We start from the raw sequence: 7,964 nt of genomic DNA, 5'->3' as shown, positions 1-7,964 counted from the left end.
CGACGTTGGAAAGTTTGGTCACTACAAGAAGACTATATACAGGAGGAACAACTCAAGTATTTCCGATGGTCCCGATTTTAACGGACGATTGGGTGTACTACCCCGAGGCGCACTAGTCTTCTGCACACCTCAACACATGCATAACTGTGTATATTTTATATATATTCCATCTGACAGCTGTAACAGCTGCAAGTTTTTATTATCCCCCTCATATTGAATAATAAGTGTAAATATTAAGTGAACTTAATATTTTTAATACAGAAATTTCTAATAAAAGTGAGAAGTGTATTTAACACTAGTGTTTTTAATTATGATTCGTATTGATGAAGAGTGTTAATTTAAATAATAAAAGTTGTAATGGGATTTTCATAACCATTTTTTATCTTACAATAAAAAAAGGGTATGTTATATTATAAATTATTATCTATCCTATTGTAATATATAATTTATTATATATTTATTATTGCTGCAATTATATTTATTTCTGTTATAGCATTGTATTTGAGGTTAACCATAACCTCCAAAGAGGAATTTTTCCAACTGAACTAAGTTTTCGGATTTAACGCTCTACGATATTTCAAAGATTTTAAAAGAGATTTATAAATTATAAAAACTAATAAAGATGAAATCAAGCAAAAATATTTCAGAAGATACAAACTCTTTTATGGCATTTCATTTAGTGTTTTCAAAATCAACTGTCACAGAACTTGCACATAACCAAGAAAATTGTAAACAAAACAAACACACATTATTTAAAGATACACAGATAGAGTTTATACAGTTATGCATGTGTTGCGATGTGCAGAAGACTAGTGCGCCTCGGGGTAGTACGCCCAGTCGTCCGTTAAAAACGGGACCACTGCTCTCTATGAACAAGCAGGCGAGTTGGTTCTCCTGTATATAGTCTTCTTGGGTCACTATGTCCGACGTGGTATTTTTACACGCCGACTGTAATCTACATAACCTGCAAATATTTTTTGAAATAATATTTTCAGTCGTAACTTTTTGTATTTATGAAATATAGCCCAAAACTTTTTGTTATATTATTATTTACTTATAAATTAGCATATACTTTCTATAAATGTACATTATATACACTTTTTTAGAGTTATTTATAAAAACTTGAAAATTTTTTGAAAATCTTAAAGGAATAAGAAAATTACATTCGCCATGTAATTGTACAGATCGTGCGACGTAATATTACGTCAAAGTGTAGAAATACACGCAATGTAAAAATACCACGTCGGACATAGTAATCAAATTTTCCTACGTCGGACGTAGTAAATTTACACAAAACTATTAAATTACATAGTCGTATAATGTAAAATTATTAAAAATAGTACAACTACTTTTGGAACGAAATAAATTTACTACGTACAACCTATAATTTTGATGTGTGAAATTACAAGTTTCGTGTTATTTTACACCAGATTTTTTTACAGTGTAGGCAATGAGTGCAAATAGAGCAAACCTATATCTGTATCTCTCTGACACTCATGGCCTAGTTACAAAACGCAACGCAAAACGCTATCATGGGACTCCAGGCTTAAATTGAATATTTAGTCATTTAAGTGTAGCAAATGACTGAAAATGAAATTCCCTATACTAGTAAGTTTAAAGATTTTTTAGGTCTTAAAAGTTTAAAACTAGGGGGTGCGACCGTCTGTACCAAAAACATATAGGTACACTCTCACCTCACTGCCTGCCTGCCTGCGCAGGCAGGCGCCATAAGAGTGAGAGAGAAAAAACATTTAATTTGAATTTTCTGACTCTCTTACTCTTATGTGTTACCATGTCAACCTGCAGGCAGGCAGGCAGTAGGAGCTGAACTAGCGCCTTAAGGCCAACGCAGAATAGATCTGTAACCGGAACCGCAATCGTAACCGTAAGCGTAAGAATGAGTTAGAGAAGGATAAACAATATACCTATCCTTCTCTAACTCATTCTTACGGTTACGCTTACGATTGCGGTTCCGGTTACAGATCTATTCTGCGTTGGCCTTAAGTCCCGAATGCTCATTATGCTGAATACATAATTTAGAAATGACTAGATACGCGAATCCTCAATAAACTAAATTATATATTGAATGAAATTCAAAAGTCGAGAATAATCATCTAATATATTCTGCATAATGAAGAATATTAATTTACACTAATTCTTTTTCTCAAAAATTTGAAATTATTCTAATTTTTATGTTTGGAATTTCCACTTTACCTACATTTCATTAATCTGAATTCTAATTTAGTAGAATATATTTAATTGTCCGAATTATAATTTGTCAGAATGTCAATTTGATCGATTTTATATTTGCAAAAAATTTAATTTCACCGAATATCAATTTGTAAGAAACACTTTTTTGTAGAATTTGAATTTATCAGAATTGTAATTTTATAGAATATTAATATTGCCAAATCTAATTTTGGTAGAAATCTTTATCACAATGATCAATGTTCGAATCCTCAAAACTCCTAATTTAATTTTTTCATAAATAAAATGGATGCAACGTAAATATTTGGCGCAATTTTTAAAATTCTGATTTCTGATTGGTCAATTTTAAAAATTGCGCCAAATATTTACGTTGCATCCATTTTATGAAAAAATAAAATTATGGAGCACTCACAGCTCTGCCTGCCTGCGCAGGCAGTAATTGGAGTAAGAGAGAAAGTCAATTAGAGTGAAAGAGACAGTAAATTCAAATTTGTATTGCTGCCTACTAGCTGTGAGTGCGCCTTTAGGAGTTTTTGAGGATTCGAACTGTCGCGTCACAGGTTATATTTTACGTAAATTTCCGTTGGATTCACTAATAACCAATGGCTGGATTCTTTTTACTGTTATAACCGCTTGAAAGCGGGCACTGAATTTAAATTTGAATTTATTATTCAGATTAAAGGTGGGATAAATAAATGTACACTTATAATTGATTGGAAAAACCCCTTTCGGGTAAAAAACCAATTTTATTTAAGTTCAAATATTGTTTCTTTTAAATATACACTTCACAATTCTGTTTTACAAATAATTGTTTTATTGTTAAATATTAATTTAACAATTTATATTGTTTGTCGAAGGTTTGATTTTATTCACACTTTATAAGATTCGTTGATTTTAACAATATATAATACTTTTAAAGATATACACTAATAATTAGTTGTCTCTTCTCAAGTCTCGAAAATTGTCTGAAGCTTTGGGTCTCAGGCGCTCTCTTTATATACCCAACTAAAAGGGGAGAGGTTTACCCTCCCCTCTTTGTTTAACCAATCAGAGCGCTGATGACGTGGCACTTGACCAATAAGCGTTGAACATTCAAGGTCAAGTTATTGCGCATTTTCCCAATACCAAAATAATGACACGTGTCAAGGTTAAATTATTACGCATTTAACAGATCTCAAGGTCAGATTATTACGCATCCTACAAATGACTCATTATTGTTATATATTTTACTGCGCAGTTTTTTCTTATCAATAATAAGAAGTACAAATACAGCATTTCATAATCATAGTTTCGTTTCATTTTTAAATTATAAGTAAAATATTTAATGCATATTCCTTAATTAATTAAACACTAATAATAATAATAAACTTAAATTAATATTATATCTAATTACAGTTTTATATAATTATTTATAATAATAGTTTTACAATATTCTTAAATAATACAATGATTACACGATAGAGAGAGAAAGAGAAAGAACAAATGTCAAATAGAAGGTCTTTTCAATTTCTGAATCAAATAATAAATATAATATTAATAATAATAATAACAATAATAATAATGATATTTAATTGTAATATAAATATAACTTTAGATTTTTAAATTTGAATCCTCCAATGATGACAATCGAAAATTCCTAGTTCATTTATATAGAATTTAAAATTCCCTATAAAATTTACTAGGCACTGATGCCAGGGGCCGTATTCTCGAATCGATGACCCTAGATGTCGCATGCGACAGACCATTCGAGATGGAAAAAGCTATTCTCGAACGCTTGTCGCATGCGAGATTTCATGTCGTATGCGATAATTTCCGAATGGTTCATCTCGAGTGGGTAGTGGCCATTCGAGATGCAAAGTCGTATACGAAATGCTAGTAAAAAATAAGGTTGTGTGTCATCCTTGTAATAAACGTATATAATATAAAGTAGTATTAGTGTACATGAACCGCATGCTAAAGTAGAAAAACTATACAAAATAACCTAAATGTAATGTTTAAGAATTAAAAGTAAACTTGTGAAATAAAAGTTTAATGTAAATAATTTATAATATGCAAAATTTATAATGGATAAATTGCACATGTTTGTGTTATTTTTGTGAATGAATCATGTTAACAATATATTTATTTTATTTTTTATTTTTTTAATTTTTTAATCTTCGTTTCATTTTTTCTGTCTGTTCACACTTTAAAGTTAGTTTTTGTGTATGCTTTTGTTTTTTTCTTTACAAAATATTGTTTCACAAATTGAAAGTATGCTCTTTTTTAAGATTTAAAATAAAATAAAATTTAAAATTATAAAATTACAAAAAATTTTGATTAACAAATAAATTTTCTTTTTGCAAAAATAGGAAATATATATATTTATTAATTAAAATTATGCATAATATAAAGGGATATATCCCTTTATTATGCATAATTTTAATTTTTCAATAACAATATTGTTCACAAACTGATTCTTTTCTTTAAAAAAAAAATATTACATATTCCAGTTTCTTAACATTTTTGTAAAAAATTCTCAATTTACAAATGCTAATATTAAAACTTTAATATAAAAAAAATGTTGTTACATTTATTTACGAATTTCTTTAATTATAAAATTATTCGTAATAATATCAGTAACTTCTATTTAAATAAATATTTGATTGTTATTATTTTTTCATTATTTTATTACATTTAAAAATAATTAAATTTTTGTAATCATTTTGTAACGTACGTCTACAAAATTCAATGTATTTAGTGTTTTTAACTAAAATTCTTCTATAAATTCATTATTTTTAATAATTAATTAAATATATATTGCCAAATATAACTAATTTCAAAAGAATTTGAATTATCAAAAGTTTAAATTAAATTCATTCAAAATTAAAATTTTATAAAATTTCAAACTGAAACCGCTCAAAGTTAATTTGTTTATAAAAATTGTAAACGCAAAATTGAATTGATTTTGAAATATTTAAATGAACGGATAACTATTTGTATTTTTCTCATATGTCAAGTTCTCTTCCTCCTCAATTATGATTGGCAGATAAGTATTTGGAAACGACGGCAACAATGTATGAATGTCGCACACGGAAATTTTCGAACAACCTATCTCGAACGGTCATTGAGAATAGACTTTCAGAGTCGCATGCGACATTAACCATTCGACATTTTACGCATGCGAGAATTGTCGAATGCTTTCGAGAATACGGCCCCAGATGCCACACGAACATTGATCATTGTGATAAAGAAGATTTCTACCAAAATTAGATTTGGCAATATCGTGTTAATTAAAATTCTTCATTATGCAGAATATATCAAATGATTATTCTCGACTTTTGAATTTCATTCAATATATATATAATTTAGTTTATTGAGGATTCGTGTATCTAGTCATATCTAAATTATGTATTCGGCATAATGAGCATTCGGGACTTATGTTTTTGGTACAGACGGTCGCACCCCAAAACTAGGTCTATGATAAAATAATACAATCTACGTACACGGAGAGAAATTTGAACCGTAAAAGACCATAGAGATATTATAAATAGAGTGGGGAAGGTATAGGCGGCAGCGTGTGGGGGAAGTGTCCTGCCATAAACAGAATGGGTTGGAGGGAGAAAGAAGATTTAACACCAGTATCTGTCCTTCAATGAGCTCCAGCGCAAGAGAGACACCTACTGGTGCTAAATCTTCTTTCTCTTTCTATCAGGCGGACGCATACATGCAAACCATCCCCACTCTATTTATATTATCTCTATGTAAAAGACAGTGTCTAATTCAGAAGGTTAAAAGAGGGGGAAAGTTCACGGTAAATCTGAGTGATTTCACCACGGAGTAATAATAAGGAGACTGTACTACCAGTGAGATACCGTGCCAAATGTCTGCCTTGGTTCACTGAGTAGTAAAGACTTCTCAAAAATAAAGCGCATGCGCAGTTTGCAACTATCTTCGTCACTCTTGAAAGAACGATGAGAGAGATCATTATTTTGACGTGCGAGTTAGAAAGTGTGGTTATGTTTTATTGTTGACAACAGCAACTATACGGGAAAATCAACATTTAAATAAGAAAAAATATTAATTAACAAACTGCAAAGAGAAGAGTAAGTACAATATATTATAATATTAATAAATTGTAATATAGGTGTGAGTAGATATTAATAAAAAGATTATTTTTGTCGAACCGGAGTAATTCTTTTCTTTGTACTAGCTCCTCCGACGGCCGCAAGCGGCCGTCTACGGTGCTAGTTTTTATATGTCCATTGTCCAAGTCCATTATTTCATTAATAATAATATTCAAATTTTTTCAGTTAATAATTTGCTTATTTATATTTGAAATGTTGACGTTTTTTTGACAATGCAAAATAAGATTTATTAGAAGTACTTTCTCTTAACAAAAATAAAATTTATATATTCGCGCTCTTTTTAAATAACATACGACTGCAGCGCCACCATCACATGTACAAACAATTTTAAAAACACCCTTCTATTAAGATTTTACATTCTCATTGCCCATTCTTTACTTCGATACTTTTCGATACATTCGACCTTTCCACTCCATGTCTTTTTTAAGAAAGGATGATAAAGTGAATGAATACAATATAATATAATGCTATAATCGCTATAATGCTAATATAATTAATATCTACTCACACATTTCCTATATTACAATTTATTAATATTATTTAATAGTATAATATATATTGTCAACAGTAAAACATAACCACACTTTCCAACTCGCACGTCAAAATAATGATCTCTCTCATCGTTCTTTCAAGAGTGACGAAGATAGTTGCAAACTGCACATGCGCGTTATTTTTTAAAAGTCATTACTACTCAGTGAACCAAGGCAGAAATCTGGCACCAGTTTGACTAGGGGATACGCTGGAGAGCAGTCTCCTTATTATTACTCCGTGGATTTCACCGAGTTTTTCCATTCACGAATCGCAAGTGGCAGTGACAGTAACCGTCAGAGAGCGCTACATCTTGTAGAAAATTATGATGAGTTTCCATTCATCGCCTAAAGGCGCTTGCACACTTCCAAAATTTTGGGCGAGCAGCGAATTTTCATGGCCTTGAAACTCACATTACTAAATATGATTGGCTCTACAAAAAGCTGCGTGAAAATGTACTTCTGTCAGAGCCAATCATATTTAGTAATGTGCATTTCAAGGTCGTGAAAATTCGCTGCTCGCCTAAAAATTTAGAAGTGTGCAAGCGCCTTAAGACTCTGATCACACCGTGATTTTACGTTCAACCCAAGAAGACTATATACAGGAGAACCAACTCGCCTGCTTGTTCATAGAGAGCAGTGGTCCCGTTTTTAACGGACGACTGGGCGTACTACCCCGAGGCGCACTAGTCTTCTGCACATCGCAACACATGCATAACTGTATAAACTCTATCTGTGTATCTTTAAATAATGTGTGTTTGTTTTGTTTACAATTTTCTTGGTTATGTGCAAGTTCTGTGACAGTTGATTTTGAAAACACTAAATGAAATGCCATAAAAGAGTTTGTATCTTCTGAAATATTTTTGCTTGATTTCATCTTTATTAGTTTTTATAATTTATAAATCTCTTTTAAAATCTTTGAAATATCGTAGAGCGTTAAATCCGAAAACTTAGTTCAGTTGGAAAAATTCCTCTTTGGAGGTTATGGTTAACCTCAAATACAATGCTATAACAGAAATAAATATAATTGCAGCAATAATAAATATATAATAAATTATATATTACAATAGGATAGATAATAATTTATAATATAACATACCCTTTT

At 30.4% G+C, this 7,964-nt stretch overlaps 1 long non-coding RNA gene across 1 annotated transcript; it reads left to right on the top strand.

Annotated features, from left to right (window-relative positions):
* The first annotated feature begins 3,712 nt into the window (after positions 1–3,712).
* LOC122503622 lies at positions 3,713–7,304 on the top strand. The gene is made up of 3 exons (XR_006301764.1): positions 3,713–4,241; positions 5,205–6,290; positions 6,966–7,304. It is a non-coding gene; the product is annotated as an uncharacterized LOC122503622 (long non-coding RNA).
* The last annotated feature ends 660 nt before the right edge of the window (positions 7,305–7,964 follow it).

This window comes from Leptopilina heterotoma, unplaced genomic scaffold, assembly GCF_015476425.1.
Source record: "Leptopilina heterotoma isolate Lh14 unplaced genomic scaffold, ASM1547642v1 Lhet_267, whole genome shotgun sequence".
Taxonomy (NCBI): Eukaryota; Metazoa; Arthropoda; class Insecta; order Hymenoptera; family Figitidae; genus Leptopilina; species Leptopilina heterotoma.
Note: the sequence above shows the minus strand (reverse complement) of the source record. Positions and strands in the feature narration are given on the sequence as shown.